The sequence below is a fragment of the Mauremys reevesii genome, linkage group 3 (assembly GCF_016161935.1).
Source record: "Mauremys reevesii isolate NIE-2019 linkage group 3, ASM1616193v1, whole genome shotgun sequence".
Lineage (NCBI taxonomy): Eukaryota > Metazoa > Chordata > Testudines > Geoemydidae > Mauremys > Mauremys reevesii.
The window spans coordinates 140,554,675-140,574,380 of NC_052625.1; the positions used below are offsets into that span (position 1 = coordinate 140,554,675).

A 19,706-nucleotide genomic window follows, 5' to 3' on the forward strand; every position below is an offset into this window, starting at 1 on the left:
GAAGCTCAAATAAATATTGTGACAGCCTCCAAAAATAATCTCATGCCATCCAAGGATAGACAATAGTCACAAGAAGGTGCAAGGATAGGGTGACCAGATGTCCCGATTTTATAAGGACAGTCCCGATTTTGGAATCTTTTTCTTATGTAGGCTCCTATCACCCCCCACCCCCGTCCCGATTTTTCACACTTGCTGTCTGGTCACCCTATGCAAGAAGTTCAGTAAGGTATAATGGTTTTGAACCCATGGAAAGTTTTGTATTTCTGTGGGTACAACTTGCAGAAAGCTGCTCAATATCTGAAATATTATTCCAGTCTGAGAGGCACAGGAAGAGAAAAAAATTACTAGAGAACGGTTCAGAAAACGTAATTTCCATCCTACAAAAATTCCAATATTTCAATGTTTGTTTTCATCTAGAAATGGGACAAAAAAGTTAAAATGTTGAAAAAAATTGTGCAATGAAAAACTCCAAAAATCTTTAACCTTTTTCAGCAAAATTCAACTTTTTATGTGAAACACTGACATTTTGAAATGTCAACATTTTTGTCACTGAGGTTTCATTTCTAAATGTCAATTTAAAAAACACACAAACTTCACTTTGAACTTTCCTGCTTAAAAATCAACAAAATGTGTTAACCTACATTTGGGAAAACCATTTATTTCAATGAAACCCCATATTTCAGCAAGGAAAACAAATATTGAAAAAATTCTACCAGTTCCATTTTCTGGTGTTATGCTCAGCTTCTTAAAAGCACTGTCTGTACCCAACTATCAATGAACATTTCTCCAGGATCAAGTGCTTACACATTTAGTTACACAGAATTTATAACACTAGGAACTGTACAAAAATCATTTAAAACAAACAAAAATCCACCTGTTATTCCTTTCAGAAATTTGGCCCATTTTTCTAGTAGCCTGGTCTGCTGATTATAGCTTTGAAACTATATGTGGGTCCTAGCCACAAATTTCATATCCAGATATTTTCTGAAGCCAAAGGTTCAGAGTACTTGGAGCAGGAGTTTTGGTTCGGCTCAGTCTCTACAAGAGACACTGATGGCTACACTTGCACTTCAAAGCGCTGCCACGGCAGCGCTTTGAAGCGCTAAGTGTAGTCAAAGCGCCAGTGCTGGGAGAGAGCTCTCCCAGCGCTGTCCGTACTCCACCTCCCTGTGGGGAATAACGTACAGCGCTGGGAGCCGCGCTCCCAGCGCTGGGGCTTTGACCACACTGGCGCTTTGCAGCGCTGCAATTTGCAGCGCTGGAGAGGGTGTGAAAACAAAACTGCAAATTTGCAAGTGTAGCCATGGCCTTATAAGCGTAAATTTAGTCATGTGACTATGCAGAGTAGTTGTAGCGGAGTTGGTCCCAGCATATTAGAGAGACAAGGTGGGTGAGGTAATATATTTTGTTTTAGTTGGTTCAATAAAAGATATTACCTCACCGACCTTGTTTCTCTAGAGTTCCCTTATGTCTACAGAATAGAAATGTGTGAGGAATCCAAATATATACACTTATGCTGGTGCATCTTTATCCTGGTGAATTTGTTGCGGATGAATTGAAAATAGCTTGGCATTTAGGGAACATCCACTAGCATCAATTAGCATTACAAAAGAATAAGAATTATAAAGAGAGCCTCTGAGGACTTTAGCATATATAACAAGTGTGTAAGGAAAGAGTTAAGTAAGCACTATCTAGTAAATACTCAAAATGCTGGAATGAGTTAATTTTGAAGTAGTCTAATAATTAAGTGCTAATAGCAGACAGATTGAGAGTAAATTAGCGGGTTTATTTCAAAACTAGCAAAAACTGCATGGAGAGAAGGAGACACACAATAAAGGAAGAAGAGTCAGCCTGCAGGGGGGGGAAATGAAAGCTGTAGCGAAGATTTAGAAACAGCAGTGGCTTTAGGGCAAACTTTTAAAGTGTGTCACTATGTTTTAAGTGGGCCCTTAAACAGTGGCTTCAAGTAAGATGTTGAAATTTTACTGTTTGCAAGTAGTTAGCATTACCATTGCCTGGTAATACAGTTATTCCCTCTACTAAAGTCATGTTTGATGCAAAAGATCTGAGACTCTCACCATGCATTTCTACCTCCTTAAATGCTTATGTACACAGATTTTGGAAAGTGTGCTGGAAGTCAACAAATTTGGACTTTGACAGATCAAGAAGGAAACACTTCCCAGAGGTGAGAGGAGAAATTATGATTATTTGGGGGCAGTGAACGTCACCATTTTAATGGTAATCTGTGCTCTCTTGAAACACACATTCCCATTAGAGAAAGGTTCTTTGGAAATCCCTGCTCTGAGACTGCATTGCCACTAGTTACCAGACTTACAAATCTAGGGAATGCTATATCAAACTTTTATTTGAGTAGCTTAAATAGTGTTTACTTCCAAGGCATATTTCCAGTCCTATCTATGTTGTGGAGCCTCTGAGGAATGAAGGGAATAAACATGAAGGGTATTGTTTTTGTAGGTTAGGCACTTTTCTTGGCATTGCCCCAAATTCATTCCTCGTGGAAGTGGGTGTAACTCCGCATAGCTAACAATACCCAGGGGGAAGAGCCAGAGATGAGGCAATGACTATTATAAGCTTTTGTTGTGGAGATAAGATGGAGCCTATATTTCTCCATTTGCAGACCTCCTTGGAAGAACCACCCTTTTACACCAACCTTCTTCTGTGATACTCTACACCCCAGGGGTGTGCCTTGTAACCCCCATATTCCTCATTTGTATATAACTGTGTTATTGCATGTAAAGCATGCCGTGTGAGGTATCATAGGAAAGGTTATGATCTGCAGAAACTCATTGTTTTATCTACGTATGGATATCATTAGTGCATATGAAGTTATGAGATTGTGTTGTATGGTTGTCATTAAAATATGCTGTGAGTTGGGGAATTGCCCAGATATTAGATCCCCACAGACAAGGACAAGGGAGCTAACCCACACCTGGACAGGTGTCGAACAGCCATCAACAGCCATCGTCTTGCAAGGGAGTTACAATTCCAGGACTCACTTGCACAAGGCCACACGAGGGGAATTTCTCAATCTTGCCTGATGACTCAGCAATGCCCACCAGACATGCCTCGATTTATGTTCTCCAAACACATGGACTAAGGGTATAAAACAGAACACAAGGGCCCCAAGCTTTTCCTTTTCCCCTCCCCCCACCTATGCTGCAAGCAACAAGGAACTTCAAAAGACTGAAGACTCCAACAGAGGAGACTGGCCCAGGTTTCAAGGGTGAAACCTGTGTACCGTGAACTGCAATATCCAGTGGGCTGAGAAAAACTGCTTAGTCTAGATGTTACCGAGTCTAATAGGGTTGAGACCTTAGACTGTGTGCTTATATTTTCTTTTCTTTTGGTAAATAACTCTGACTTTTTGCCTATCACTTATAATCACTTAAAATCTATCTTTTGTAGTCAATGAACTTGTTTTACTGTTTCTCTTTACCAGTGAGTTTTCCTGAAGTGTTTGGTAAATCTGCTCAGGTATACAAAGGCTGCTGTATATCCACTTCCATTGATGAAGTGATGAACCAATTAATAAACTTGGTATATTCCTCAGGTACAAGGCTGGGAGCTGGGGGGGATTTGACTGGTGCCTTTCTTTTTGTGATCTGTGAGTGGCTCTGGGAGCATTCATGCAATCTAGCCGTGTGTGGGGCTCCACATGGGGTTGTGCTGAGTGATAACAGTGCCTGGAGGGGTTTGCAGCTTGTCACTAGCAAAGCATTGTGAGAGACAGCCCAGGCTGGAGAGTCAAGGGGGCACAACAGTCCCACAGTTCCAGGCTGCACCCCAGGGATGCTGTCACACCTATCTACAATGAATAAGGAAAGAAAACATCCATACACAGAAACAATAAACCAGCAAGCAAAGAAATTAGGTGAAAAGAAGGGTTCACTGTGATGTTCAATATTAACAACTCTGTGCATCTTAATTACTATATTTGGCACCTAGTTAAAAAATTACAATAGCTGTAGATAAATGGACACACAGACTCAGAAAGAGAGAGAATAATCCAGTCTTTCTAGCAACTGGAGGTACTTAAAATGCAAATCAAAAATACCATGGAGGCACCTTGAGCAAGAATAGTCATTCCTTGTTTTGTTTTGGTTGTAACCAGAAATATTAGGTCTGTGTATCTGGACACAATGATCTACACTGAGCATTTTTGTTTCTATTACTTATTTTGTATCTGTCTTTTAAATTAGCCTATTAAGAAAAAATTAAAATCAGGCCTCTAAAGAAGTTTAAAAATACTTTAAATTGCCACATAAAGATGGGGTGACAAACGTAAATCATCATTTTGTTCATATAAGCAAAGGTGGTCTCTTCACCTCTGGAAGACAGTAAACGGAATATGAGCTCATAGATGGCTGGTAACTACGGCTAGAAGGGGCTCAGCCCTTCCAAATCTGACTCCAAGCCACCCTGCTGCCTGCCTCTGGTGGCACCAGGACCAGATGGGGGCTGAGCAGCCTGGCTGCTAAGTATCAGGACGAACAGAGAGTCCCTGGGGCCTGCTAGAAGGCAGTGAAAGAGTTCACATGGTGCTGCAGGCAAAGTCTGTCCTGAATGCAGCCAACACCCAGAGAGCTAGACCCGTCTCTAGTCACTGGAGTGAGACTGTTGCTCCCCAATGCCTGAAAGCAGAGCTGGAGCCAATGAGGGAGGTAGAATCCTCCACCATAGCCACCCAACCTGCCCTGCCCATAGCTCCCACCAACCTCTTCTCAACCTGCCTCCCACAGCCCTCATCTAACCCAAAAATAACCCCCAACCTTCCACCTAGTCTCTGCTAAAATCTATCCGACCACCAGCTACTACATCCCCAAATAAACACACACCAACCCACTCCCAACCCCCAGATAAACCCAAGCCTCAGAAAACCTCCTCCTGCCACAGTCCCCATCCATCCCACCTCCCCACCAACCTCCATCACTCCAAATAAACCCATCACCATTGCACAGCTCCCCCAAATAAATACCGCCCAAAAGTTTTAAACATCATCCTGCCAAAACCCTTCCTCCAATCCCCAAAGCTCCATGTCCCCACCCCCAAACCTTCCCCTGCTATTGCTCACCATTCCCCCAAGGAGCTCCATTCCCCAATAAATGCACCTCTTAAAAACTCTTCTAGTCTCCAATGTCCCTCACCCCCTGCCACTCCACCACCCCTTGTCCCACCACCCAGAGCCCTTCTGCTGCCCCCAACACCCAAGTCCATCTACCGTATAGATCAGACCAAATGTCCTGAACTCCTGGCTGCACAAGCCCCCCTCCCTTCTTCAATTGCTCCAGTCCCCAGGGCTGACCCAGGAACCCCCTTCAGGGCCCCCCCACTCCTTTACCCTCATCATCTCATATTCACTTTTGAGTGTGACATACACACTGGAGAGCACGGCCTCACAGTTTTATTCAGCCCCTTTACCCCCAAAGAATATTTTCACCAGCTGTATTTTGTGGGTTTACACTTAGTGAGCTTACACAGGAAACTAGAACTATTGCCTGGCCCTGCAATCACATGCCCCCTAATGAGAAAACTCAACTAAAACAAGGTCAATCTATTTTTATTTATTACATTGGCTAACTTAGAACTTGTAAGCAAGCACCTCGCAAGTCAGGGCTAGGGACGAGTAGGAAAAGACAGTGAATGAATATCCTATTTGCCTCACCCTTAAACTGAACAAATTCAGCCACTCTAGAAATGCTCTTCAACAGTGAAATTGAATGATTTCACTCCTTTGTCTGTACCCCAGCCAATGTCACTCTAAGCAGTTTTCTCAGACTCTGGTATCACTCAACTTCAATACATTTCTGTTTCTGAAAACATAGTTCCATCTAACTATGAGCTGATCCTGAAAAGTGCAGAGCATCCATAACTTCCAGTGAAGACAGAGTTGCATCTGCTCAGCAGATACTCAGCAGCACCTCTCTAGACCAAGCTTTTCTTCTGTGCTACTCTCATAAAAACTCCATTACATAAGCTGCTTGAACCAGCCAGCCAAAGGCTACCAAAATTGCAATATTTTTACATCAGCCCTCCCCCCTTTAGTTTTCCCCCTTCAGAATGAAAACCTGCAAGCACATGCAATAGAATGAGGCTTCAAATCTCATGACATTTTATGCTCTTTATGATTTCTGTTATCCTGGATATGCCATGATTCTCACAGCATTTTTGGCTAACAGACAAGACCTGATAGATTGCTATCTAGTGATAATGAAAAATATGCTCTAAAATAAAATACAGTGAAAGTAACCACTCATTTTGGAACTTTAAAATGTGTTTTGTTCTAGAAATGTACAATATTTAGGGGACATTTTAAAAAAGAGAGTCACCTGTCTCTTGATTTTAGAAAGGCCTTGAAGTTATAATATCGCCTTGTTTTCTGGTGAACAAGGGGTAAAATAGCACGAAACACATTTTTCTTGGAGTCTTAAAAGTTTTATAAATTACCCATGTAGGCCTCTGAACCAAGGTCATTCTGTCTGTTTTCATTCTCTTAATTATCTGGTTCCAGGCTGCTACATTAACTAGGCTAATTGGACATGGAGAAATCCCTTATCAGTAAAGTTAGAGAAGGACCTGTGAAAGGGTGTTGGAGACCTCCATAAATCAAGGAGGAGAAAGTGAACAGAAGGAAAAAGGGGAAGTAAGCCAATCAGCCATGCCCTTCAAAACCGTAAGCTTATCGGCAGACTAGGGTCAGGTGGGCAGGGTGAATAACTAGCTGGCATGCCTCCAAGAAAAACTCAGTGTTGCAGGAAGTGTTGTTGCTGAGCCAGTAGGTGGCAATCTTCCTTCTGGCTCAGTACCGAAACAAAGCCTCAGCATGATGAAATGGGCTTTCTGTTTCTGGTAGTGCTGCTGTGTGTTGACGACTGAGATGTAAACCTGAGATCCTGACCACTTTGGTCATTGACAATTCTGTGACATTTTATACAAAAGTAGGGTCCTGGCCAATTTCTAAATAGGACATCTGCTTCTACATTTTTCCCTGAACTTTCAATTAGATAGAACACTGCTCACTTCTATTGTGTAGTTTTGCTCTTCGATGCTAAACAGTCGCTGTGTTTCTTCTTCAAGGTGATTGCATTTCAGTGGTGGATAAAGTGAGCTCTCTATGTATGTAATTTGTAAAGGACCTTGGGAAGTAGTGACTAGCTTCATATAAAACGATAGAAAGAACCACTGTTTGTGTAGTTACTCTGTGAAGCAACACATGAGCACCATAAAGCTCCAGAATGACTGGAGGTGGCCCCACTCACCATTTCATCAAGGTTTTTGTGGATATTAGAGCAGGACAGAAAATATAATTTTCTAAAATTGACTAAAACTAACATCTCAAATAAGGATGAAAAGTCAAAACCTCAATTTTTCACAGAATGGAACTACCACACATGTCCCTTGGATTCCTGGCTTACCAAGAAGCAGGGGACCTGGAAGCCCTGGAAGCTGCTTACTAAAATTAACATCATTCTTGTTAGTTTCACTGCTGCCCACAATTGAATAGCAGCTGTGAAACTGACCAGACTCTAGTCAAATTTACAAGTCTGATCAGTTTCTGGACCCTGATGCTATTGAGTATGGGGCAGCAGTGAAACTGATAAGAATTATCTCAGTGTCAGTCCTCAGCTTCCATGGTCTCCCCAGCTCTAAGGCAGCCTACCGGATAGGCTGCTGGCTAGCCTGAAAGCTCAGGAAGCTCTGGGTCCTTAACAGCCTGTCTGGAAGACTGATGGGCAGCCAGGAGCCTGAAAGCCCTGGGAGTGCCACTTCTCAAGCTCTGAGGCTCCCAGCTCAGCCAGGGCTTTCAGGCTTGTGGCTCCACTTCAGCCCACCTGGGTTGTTTTTTGTTTGTTTGTTTGTTTTTGTTTCCCCCCCAAAAAAAAATTACATTACATTTATTTAGTTTTGTGAATGATCAAATTCAAAATGAAACGTTTCAACTGTTTCAAACAAACATATTCAGAATTTCATTTAACAACATTCAGAATGTTGCCTTTTCATCCAAATTTGTAACCAAAAAAAATGAAATCTCTACATTTTTGAAGGATGGAAAATCTGTTGGTTTTTTTTTTTTTAATATCCAGGTCTGGACCCAAATTAGGTTGAGGCTGGGTGCAGTGGCTCTAAGCAAATATTTTGTTTTTGTACATATTTTCTATTTCTTTTTTTCATTAACTGTAACAGGTTCATAATCTATTTCTTTAAGTAGCTATTTTATCTTTTATGATGTTCTTTTTCACAAAGGATATGTCACTGCTGGGTTGCTTGTTTGGTTTTGTTTTTTGTTGGGTTTTTTTTTTTGCTTTTTTGGGGTGGGAGAGCTTTTGTTTTTTCTGATAACTCTGTTATCTTTACAACAGATGTGGCTGGAAAATGGGACACATTTTTTGTGAAACTGTTCTTGAATAAATTTTCCAATATTTGTAAAAAATTAAAAATCTCTTGGATTCTTCTTATTTTGGAAAGAACAAACATTTTTGGTCAGAGTGGGTTTTTTTGTTTGTTTGTTTTTATTTTGAGACTAAGAAAACAGGAAAAAAAAATAGTGAAGCATCCAAGACCCAGAAAACAAGTCTTCTCTGACAGTCTGCACTGTATTGAAAACAAAATGGTTGCCTGTCTCTACATATAGTCTTTACAGTTTTAAAATTTCAATACATAAAAAGTAAGACAAAACATTTTACAGTGAAATACACTACCAGGCTGAATCAGGACAAGGTTTTGGTTTGAGAATGAATTCTGATGGTGTTGAAATCTTGCAAGTTTTCTCATGAGATTTTGGCCCCAAATGACAAACTCTTGTAAGAGCAACCGTTCTCACAAGATTTTCACCATGTCCAAACTAGGGTTTTGAACCAACCCAGATGGCCTTGCTAGTTAAAATTTGTAATGTGCCAATGGTGGGGAAGGGGGAGGTTGTTTGTCCTCTCCCTGGCCCCCGACCCTCAGTGTGAAGGGGGAGTAGAGGAAATGCTCAGCAGAGACTTGTCATAGGTTCTGATCCTTTAAAAGTTGGGCCTTCCTTGGAAGACTTGGCTATATTCACCTCCTTCCCAGCATGCTGCAGGGTAATCCAAACTTTCTAGCCACCATCCCAGTAGGAGGAAGGGGACAGGTGAAGTGGTTATTGTGGGGCCACCTTCCCTGCTGGATGCTTGTGGGTATGACAGGTCCAGAGCCACCTTCTTCCTGAGCCAGAGAGTACAGTGTGGGGTGGGAAAGATAAGTGCAAAGAGGCCTTGAGCCTCCCCCAGCCCCTCACCCACACCACTTCCTGTATGAGGGTGACTGAGGCGAGTGAGACTGCAAGTGGAGGGATGAGGGCTCCTGAGAGAGGAAGAGGAGGGTCAGGATAGAGGGAGGGAGGCCATGGCCTGTTTTTCTGTATCTCAGGCTGTCACCCTAATCCACACTGCAACTCAGAAATAGACCCTGCTCCAGCTCTGTGTTTGGAAAGCATGGGCTCAGGTTCAGATCTAGGGATTCAGATCTCATTTTCCACCTCCCTGTCTCTGTGACCTCTTGCTGCCAACTGGCAGAGGACACAAGGGTGCATGAAGGTTATAGGGATCTCCTGAGTCTGGTATCTTCATACTAGTTGGCCAAAGGTTCTCATGCAAGGTTTCTACTGAAAGCCTGTGTCACACTGGTCATCCTAATCATTGTATGTATGTATAGGTAATATGTATGTTAGATATATACTGAAAAATATGTTCTTTGGGTCTGTGAATTGGGGCTGCTCACCAGAAGGGGATAAACAAAGGGGGAGAGGGTTTTCAGAAAAGAGAGTTTATCTATCTATCTGGCTATTGTGGCAAAGTACCTGCTTTTCCTCGGCTGGCTCAGTCCCTTTTAGCCTTGGAGACACAGGCTTGGGCAAAGCAAAGTCCTTCCTGGTCATGCAGGGTCTGGCTGATCCTTTTCTCAGTCAGTCCCTTGCTGTTTTTCTCCCCTTCTGGGGACAGAGTGCAGTCTTCCTTGCTGGAAGGGATCAGAGTCTTGCTGCACCTACTCGCTGGCAGCTTCTCTGCTTCTCTCATTCGCCCTGTTTCCCTGCCAGGGAGGGTTTACAAAGGTCTCCAGCAATTGGGGCCAGCTGAACCTAATTAGTTCCCTGGTAACCCCCGTTCCAGATGAACCTAATTTCTCCATGGCTATCTCTCCTCAATGGATAGAGAGAGGCCTTTTAACCCCCTTGGGACTAATTCCTACCCCTCCCTTTGTAGCCATTTGTCCTGGGTTTGCCATATATCCCCGCCCCGCCCCGCTCAACACTACGGGGTTGGGCTACTTGGGTCGGAAAGCAGTGCACCCTCAACAGGCCATCCGCATTGCCATGTTGGGTTCCAGACCTATGTCGTACTTTGAAGTGGAAGGGTTGAAGCGACAGAAACCATCTTGTTACTCTCGCATTTTTGTCCTTGTTTTGGTGCATCCACTGCAAAGGGGCATGGTCCATGACCAGGATAAACCTCCGCCCAAGTAGATAGTAGTGGAGGCTTTCTATGGCCCATTTTACTGCCAGGCATTCCTTCTCCACTATGGTGTATTTCCGTTCCCAAGGTAGGAGCTTCCTACTGAGGAAGAGGATGGGGTGTTCGTCATCGCCGACCATTTGTGAAAGCACTGCCCCCAGCCCTACTTCAGATGCATCCGTTTGTAGGATAAACTCCTTCCCCCAGTCCGGGGCTACTAGTACAGGGTCTGTGCAGAGGGCCGTCCTCAGATCTGCAAAACCGGCTTCGGCTGCAGCAGACCATTTTACTATGTCTGGGCCCCGAGCTTTGGTTAGGTCCATTAATGGGCATGCCCTGGTGGCGAAGTGGGGAATGAACCATCTATAGTACCCCACTAGTCCCAGGAATGCTCTGACCTGTTTTTTCCAGAGTGGTCGGGGCCACTTCTGTATAGCTTCTAACTTGTTGAGTTGGGGCTTCACCACGCCCCTCCCCACTATATACCCAAGGTACTTGGCCTCAGCTAACCCGATCAAACATTTGGAGGGATTTGCAGTCAGTCCTGCCTTCCTCAGGGTGTCCAGGACTGCTTCTACCTTCTCCATGTGCGTCTCCCAGTCGGGGCTATATATGATGACGTCGTTGAGATAGGCTGCTGCGTACTTTCCATGGGGCCGTAACAGTTTGTCCATTAGCCATTGGAAAGTAGCGGGGGCCCCATGCAACCCAAAGGGGAGAACAGTGTACTGATATAGTCCCTCTGGAGTTGCAAAGGCCGTCTTCTCCTTGTCGGCCTTGGCCAGGGGGATCTGCCAATAGCCCTTGGTAAGGTCAAGGGTAGACATAAACCGTGCCTTCCCCAATCGGTCAATCAGTTCATCTATCCTGGGTATAGGGTATGCATCAAATCGGGACACCTCATTCAGCTTGCGGAAGTCATTGCAGAACCTCGTACTGCCGTCCGGCTTAGGCACTAAAACCACGGGACTGGACCATTGACTATGAGATTCTTCGATGACTCCTAAGGCCAGCATCTTCCTGACCTCTCTCCTAATCTCTTCTCTCTTGGCCTCCGGGATCCGGTATGGCTTGATGTTCACCTTCATTCCAGGCTCTGTGAAGATGTGATGGTGAACCTCAGTCATCCTGCCTGGCTTTCAACTGGTTCACTACTTCATTCAGGGTGGCTCGATCTTCGGCCACCTGGTTCATCAGCAGCTGGTTTGTCTCCTGTTGGACACGTACTGACTCTTGCTGGGCCGCCACCTGTACTCTGGTAGCCTCTTGTTGGGCCGCAGTGACCTGTATCAACGCCTTCACTACATCCTCCATTTTCTTGTGGTTCTTTTTCCTTTGTGATTTACCTTGCCCTGAGATGGCTTGCCACAGAGCCTCACTCACTATGACATCCCACGTCTGACACCACGTGTGGCAAAGTACCTGCTTTTCCTCGGCTGGCTCAGTCCCTTTTAGCCTTGGAGACACAGGCTTGGGCAAAGCAAAGTCCTTCCCGGTCATGCAGGGTCTGGCTGATCCTTTTCTCAGTCAGTCCCTTGCTGTTTTTCTCCCCTTCTGGGGACAGAGTGCAGTCTTCCTTGCTGGAAGAGGTCAGAGTCTTGCTGCACCTACTCGCTGGCAGCTTCTCTGCTTCTCTCACTCCCCCCCCTGTTTCCCTGCCAGGGAGGGTTTAAAAAGGTCTCCAGCAATTGGGGCCAGCTGAACCTAATTAGTTCCCTGGTAACCCCTGTTCCAGCTGAACCTAATTTCTCCATGGCTATCTCTCCTCAATGGATAGGGAGAGGCCTTTTAACCCCCTTGGGACTAATTCCTACTCCTCCCTTTGTAGCCATTTGTCCTGGGTTTGCCACACTATATATAAACTGAGTATTGTATGATTCATAATGGATACACATTTACAGTCTGAACCCAATGTTAATGAAAAGATGGTAAAATCTTTATGGGAGAGAATTTACAGGGGCAGGTAAACCAGCAGGAAGGAGTCCTGTTTAAAAGTGAAGAAAATGGATTTCTGGACTGTGACCACAGGTAAAGGGACTCTAAATCTTTCACCTAAGAAGCAAGTTTACAGCGTGCTTTCTTTTCCCCCATGAAAAAAGGATCATAGCCAGGCTTGGCTGAAGAATTCTGGAGAGACTTTGGAGTGAGCTAAAGATTATTAGATAAGGGGTGTCTAGCTAAGTAAGTCTAGGTTCTGGACTGCATGTTATAATTTTAAGTTATAGGTAAGCTTTTGTTTCAAGTACTTCTACTTGCTACCACTTGAATATCTGCTCTCTGTTAAACAAATTTCTTCTGTTTACTATGAATGTATCTAAGTACTGTGTGTTAGGTGAAGCTGTGCCCTATAACATAACTGGTCATCTAGGGAGTACTGCTCCTTCGAGAGCAGAGCATCTGGGATTCTGTGAGTGTCCAGTGTGTCCGGGGCTGGGCACTTCAGGAGGATATTCCAAGGACTCCAGGCTTGATGTGTTCCTATCATTAACCTGTAAAGAGAAAGTGGGGGCTGTGAAGCCTAGAGGGGAGTGCTTGTGTCAGTGGAGTTGCGGAACTGACCTCTGGCAGGCACATCCTCACACTAAAGGCAGACGGTAGGGAGATGCCTCACAGCCCTGGGTACCCCCGGGAAGCGTCAGTCATCCCATCCCCAGCCAACATTTTAAATAGGTTCAGATTTGAGGCTCCATTTTTTGTCCATCTTTGGAATCAAGTTGCTGGACATGGAAATGAAATAACAAAATGCACTATACACACTACTCTCAGACATTACAGAGCACAGCATGTGCTACCCTGTTACATGAGGTGTACTGAGAATTAGTGATGGGTGAACCTCAACGAGTTTGCTTTAATTTAGATATGAATGCTAAAATCTAGACACTTACCTGAATGTACTCAGTTCTCTTTGTTCTGGAATCAGACACAACACCTCGTGAACAGAGGCTCTCATGGGATTGCTGGGTCAGTACTTCAAAAGTATTATGAGAATTGCCTCTCGCAGTATTTCAGCACTTCTAACTCCAGCAAAGGAAGAAAAAAATAGTTTGTAAGTCTCATTTTTACAGCTGGGCAAAGGTTGAGCTCATTTTACCCATTCTCCCTTAAAAACAGAGATTCACACTGAAGAGCAGAACAATGACAGTATATTCCAGGCTGAGGCTTTCAGGTCCCAAGAGGAGCCAACATTCCCCCTCTATTACAGTAGCCAGAGAAAATGAACAGAGGCTTCCAGTAATAAATATAGATATACAGGCTTCTGGTTCCTTTTTTGCCTCAGAGGCTATCAAGAAAATTTAATCAAGCCTTTCTTTCTAGTCAATCCACAGATTATTTTAAGACTCGCACATTCCATATTGAAATCCTGTCATCCTCGTCATTGCCTTTGCCTGATGGCTGCACGCAGTCATTGCTAAACAATTTGTAAAAGTGTTTTATTTTTAGAGATGTCGGCTCACTTGCCATCAAGTGGTAATGCCAGTTTGCAGATGTCATGAGGAAAACAACATATTTACGATGAGAGAGATTAAATGAATGGCTGAAAGTACATGACTATCTACCCATCTTATCGTCTCTATCTACCCATCTTATCTTCCCTACTCTTTCTTTTCTCCTGTAAAAAAAGCCACGCACCAGTGAGAGCTTTAGCCTGTATAAACCCAGTATGGTGTCTTCTTACCTACACTAAATTATGTAGTGCTTCTAAACAAACTGCGTACAAGAGCTGAATATAAATTAGAAAGAAAAAGATATAAGGAGCTCTAGAATTAAATCAGGCCAGAGTAGTCACTACCATTTACCCAAAGAAACCACTCTGTGGTATCTGAGCTGCCAATTTCCCACATTTTAAGTACAGAGGAATACCGTGCTAGCTGTGGGCAAAAGGTAGCTTTCTGATGGAGAACACTGTATAAAATAAGTGATACAGAGCTATGGGAATATGGCTCATGAGGAAATGAAGGGGTGAATTTTCCCTGCAAGGTGCATCAAATTGAAGAATATGAATGTATTATAAATTCTGGGTTCTTTTTGTGTTTTCTTTTAAATACGAAATGTTGCCACGCTGTTATTCCAAACCAGAAAGGAAGAAGCAGCAACTCAAGGGAAATATACTGCATAGAGTTTTGATAAACCTGATTAATTCTCTGCTTCATCATGAACTTTCTTTCCTACTGACCTTTCCTCATTGCTCCACAGTTCATTATGGGCTATTATGAAAACAAACACTTGGTGGGAAAATTACCAGTCAAAAATACGACTACTACAGTGTAAGCATTCTGTAGCCAACCTTCATTATCTTTTAGCTGAAGTAAAGTAGCTGGGTTGCAATCCTGTGTACAAAATAAAGCAAGTACATACTAAGGTTGCCTTATTCTGAAACATTTCACAACACCCTCCGCCATACCCCCTCTCCCCGCACAAGCACACACCTTTGTTTGAGCAAATACAAAATAAATATATGCAAATGTTGTTTAGCCACTTGAGGGTCTGTGAATGCATAATTTATAATGCTTAAGCAATCCTTCCACCACCCTCTGAACAGATGTTTTCTCTTCTCTATTTCCTATGCCATGAAAATAATGGACATGGATGGAGCCCGGAAGGAAAGAGGTTAAAATTAAATCTTATTTGGCAGATCTATCTTTTTGGTCTATGCACAGGGATGAGGGCTCACCATTAGAGCATAGGTGAAGAGGAATTTAACGAATAAGAAAAGTATGGCCTCTGCTAATGTTTGAAGCATTTGTCTAGTCTCATGCAAACCCACGTAAGTGCTACATAACTTGATAATGAGCCATTTACTGGTTTTTCAAAAGGCTCATGTGTGATAATGAAATGGCTACTTTCTGCTGCAATGATTATATGGCTATTGTAAAAATGTGATCCATTTACTTTCTCACTTGCTTACAAAGGAAAGCTGATTGTTTTCTGTGAAATGTAATAGCATCCTTGATGAGACGTTTAGTTAAAATCAACCATCTCTCCTAAACTTAGGCAGGGATTTCTATTGTGTTTGGCTGGATATGCCATCTTCCTTTTGGATCTGGTGTCTAACGGTGTCGGATGTTTGTGAGAGGAAATTGCAAAGAAATATTTTAAACAAACAGTTGAAACCACACGAGACTAATGAAGCCTTAATGGGGCCACTTGCATTGCTAATGCCTATAAAATAGAAGACCATACTCCTAATGCATATTATTCTCTGAGCATGACTGAAATTTAGGGTAGGCAGTGTTCTTGCAGCCATGTTGGTGTCAGGATATTAGTGAGACAAGGTGGGTGAGGTGATAACTTTTACTGGACCAACTTCTGTTGATGAGAGAGAGAGAAACTATTGAGTTCCATGCAAGATGTTCCCTCATCCACCTAGCCTCTGAAATTGAGGGTGGCATCATTCCCACCTTCACACTAGTCTAATAGTTCAGTGGGTGGTGAAAGAAGAAAGAGAATATATTTGCCTTCAAAATTTTACACATGTTCCCACATTGTTTTGCATATAGTCTCTTCTAATTTACCTGTTCTGGATATTCCAAAGCATTTTGTCACCCTACTATTTACTCAGGTGCTGGGAAATCTCCCAATCCTGCTCACTGCAGAAATGTGTGTGCATGTGCTTGATATTCTGATATTTCTCAGCAGGAGCTATGATCCATATAACTAATTATTCCTGTCTCTTTAGTGATATGGTGAATCATGTAACCTTTTTCTTCAGAAGATTATTTCATCAGTGTTTTAGTTTGTGCAGTTATTTCTTCACTGTTCCCCTTAACTGAACCTTGTGTGTCATGAATTCATTAATGCCAGATAATGAGGTGGAGACTCCAACGTCTAGAGGAATCTACAGAGAGAATTGCAACTAACTTATACTAGTTTCATCTATTTTATTTAGCACAAAATGTATACAATCTATTTAAAGTAAGCATGGTGGTCAAAGTAATTATCAAATCTTTCATTTTCTCCCAAACGTTCTGATAAATAAGGATGATATCATTTCATTCAGTCTCAAAAACAAGTAAACTATTGTAAACCAAGTGGCTCTGTGCAAGACTAGTATCTACTCTACTAGTGACTTCATCAGTCTGTTTGGTGAATGACATATTCTAAACTAAATGCTTCACTTTGAAAGCTGTGGTCAGCACAATATAAATTAACATATAAACAAGCAATAAAAAAGTGTTTCTTTGAAGTTTGAAACTTTTTGACATAATTTTTTGTCAAAAAAAATGTCAAAACCAGACCCTTTTTTGCAAAAAGTTTCAGTTTTGACAAATCAACATTTTCCAAGAAAAAAAAGTTTAATCAAAGAATTCTCAAACAGCTCTAGCGGTGTTTAGCCGGCTGGGCGAGCTTCAGTCCATGCATTATGCTTTTCCAGCACGATGGGTGAATATCACCCCTATAAATAGAAAAAAAGCAGGGGAATGTAGTGGGAAGAGCGCCTAAGACACAAGCTCTTGTATCAGAGGCCTGGTATGAGCCAAGATCTGCTCACAAAATCTGGCTAGAACAGGGCTGAAATTGCAAAAATACACAATCCTAAGAAGTGCTAGTCACAGAGTACTCACACAAACACATCCCGATATCAAGTGGTCCCAAAACATCACAAAATCAAAAATGGTACAAAAACATTCCCCAATTATAAGAGGAATACACTGATCCCTCCTAAAAGGTGTGGTCAGAATAACAGTTCGTAATAGAAATGTTTTAATTGAACCAACATGTACAAGGTAATGGGTAATAACTGGCCATGTCAGGGGGCAGTACTGACTTGTTTGTATCGGGGTATAAAAATGTATTTCAGAGGGAGTATCTTTGTCTAGCATAGGTAGGAATGGAAAGTCCTGCCATTCACTGAGTTGGTCCATTGTTATAGGCATACATATATTAGTGGTCCAGTAGAGTCTGCAGGATACTATAATACCGTGCTTCGTCAACAATAAACTTGGCTCGGTGCCTTCATCCCTTAACGGGTCTTGTGGTCATTGGGAGGTTTGCTCAGAGTCTGCCATGCCAGCTGCCTGCACAGGCCTGGGCCGGCACACAGGGAAAATGCACACACACCGCCAAACATCTATCAACATCTAACCACTGGAGGGTAACTCTGGATAAAATTTTCTGGCTTTGGCACATCTCACTTAATGCATGATCCTGCTCCATTGAAGTAAATGGTAGCTTTGCCCTTGACGTCAGTGGGCTCAGGACCAAGCCTTTAAAGTTTATCACAAGATCTGTTTCCTGAAATTTGAAAATAGAGAAAAGATGAATGGCAAAACTTACTAAGTGATAAGTGATCCCAAGATATGTTTGCATGCTTTGATCCAGCATGCTCCACATTCTGACTTAGTCCAACAATTGTGATGATAAATAGCAAGCCACTGAGAAGCCTCACTATTCCTATTAACCTGCCATTCCATAATCCTTGTTGCCACATTCAGTAAGCATGAAATGTAGCAATAAATTAACAGGAACAGCAACTTATCATTGCTTTCCTGATTCTTGTCCTAAATATCAAATGTTCCCTGTGGGGGTCTCTCAGAAAAAATGTGTAAGGTTCTGTATAAATCTAAATAAATAAACAACCTCTACTTTTACTTTGAAGACTTTGTATCAGACTCTGAAGGGAAGCAGAGCAGTTTCGAAAAACTTTCTTAGAGGCCAGCACACAGAAGGCAGCCCTTCAGTAACAAACTTCAGCAAAATGAAAACCATACAAGCCAAAAAATGAAAAAAATAAAAATAATCCATTGAAAATAAAACAGAAGATATGATCATCTTTTTCTGTTTCTAAAAAGTATTAAGTAGCAGCAAAGAGTGCTAATTTCCCCTGTAAATGGGAATCTAGACAGAGAAATCTCATTTTTACAGATGAAAATTAATTGTAACTGGGCAACTGAGAGACCTTCAGTGAAGACAGTGACTTGTCTAATCAGCAATGCATTGTCATAGCAGCAGCATTTTCATATCAAGGGATTATGGGGAGGGAAGGACGGCATAGGTGCTGGAACCAGGGATGTTGGGGGTTCTGCCACAACCCCTGGTTTGAAGTGGTTTCCATTATATATATGGTTTACAGTTTGATTCAACAGCTCTCAGAACCCCCACTATAAAAATTGTTCCAGTACCTCTGAGTAGGGCCGGGATCCAAGTGGGATATTCAAGACAAAAATGCTATAGCTTCCAAAATGTTGAGGACTACTTAGTGGATGGGAACAATGTCCAAGTGTCTTAAGTGAGGTCAGTGAGACCTTTAGGGTAAGAAAAGGAACATGAGTGAGGCCTGTCAAATGACATTGCTTTGGAACCATTGAAGAAGTTCATGACACAGGAAGTTTCTTACAAGAACCAGTTCTGCTGTTAATGAGGAAAGAACAGCTGACACTGATCAATCTATCTTGAACTTTCAGGTTTATCAGGCTTCAGTTAGATGGGGGTTCTCATAGATTATCCCTAGGGAGAGAGAGTTTTACAATCAAGCGTCACACCAGAAATGGAACAAAAAAAGCAGAATTTCAAGGATCACAGGTTAGTTATAACAAGGAATGGGGTTTCTCACCAGAATCCATCAGTCTAGTTAAATTGTCATTCTTTTCTTCTCATCCTCATTGTTGTCTTATGCAAGCCATACAAAATACTAGGAGATAAAACAATATGGACAATCTGCTTACAGTGAGTAGTTTCTCATAGATTAACAAAAAAGTTTCTGCTAATTTACAACAGCTATACTTTTATTTCGTCCGCTCTAAACTAAAAAAAAAATCCCTAGGAAAAGTAGTATAAGGAACAATCTTGCACAGGGAGGGAGATGGGTTTAAATTACCTAACTAGGCTTTTTCATGTTTAATTGATATGATTCTAAGTGGTAGAGCCATAGTTCTGCCTACATCCTAGCACTCTCCATTCCCAAGGGAGCAGTTTTTGTGCTCCTGAACAATTCTGCAGGCTACATAAAGAAAGAAGGGGCCTCTTGTTCCCTCACTCTATGGTTCCACAACTGTCTAAGGCATAGGCAGAATTTAGCCCTAAATAAGCTTATGGGTTGGGTGTGGTCTTTTTTCTGTTGATACTCCTTTTCAGTGTCTTTGTGAAGCACCACATGCATGAAAGGATCAATACATATAATTTAAACGTGCTGTAGATGGAAAAAAAATCAGGGTAGGGACTTTCAAAAGCACTCAGCAGCATTGATTTAACTTTGCTTTCAGTGAAGTCACTGGT

At 42.4% G+C, this 19,706-nt stretch overlaps 1 long non-coding RNA gene across 1 annotated transcript in view; it reads right to left on the reverse strand.

The window, feature by feature from the left end:
- Nucleotides 1-19,706, reverse strand: part of LOC120402182 — a 35,869-nt gene that overhangs the window by 14,573 nt on the left and 1,590 nt on the right. The window contains exons 2-3 of the long non-coding RNA XR_005597043.1: nt 19,045-19,122; nt 13,379-13,507 (exon numbers count right to left, since the gene is read on the reverse strand). This is a non-coding gene — a long non-coding RNA (uncharacterized LOC120402182). The remainder of the gene's footprint in view (nt 1-13,378; nt 13,508-19,044; nt 19,123-19,706) is intronic.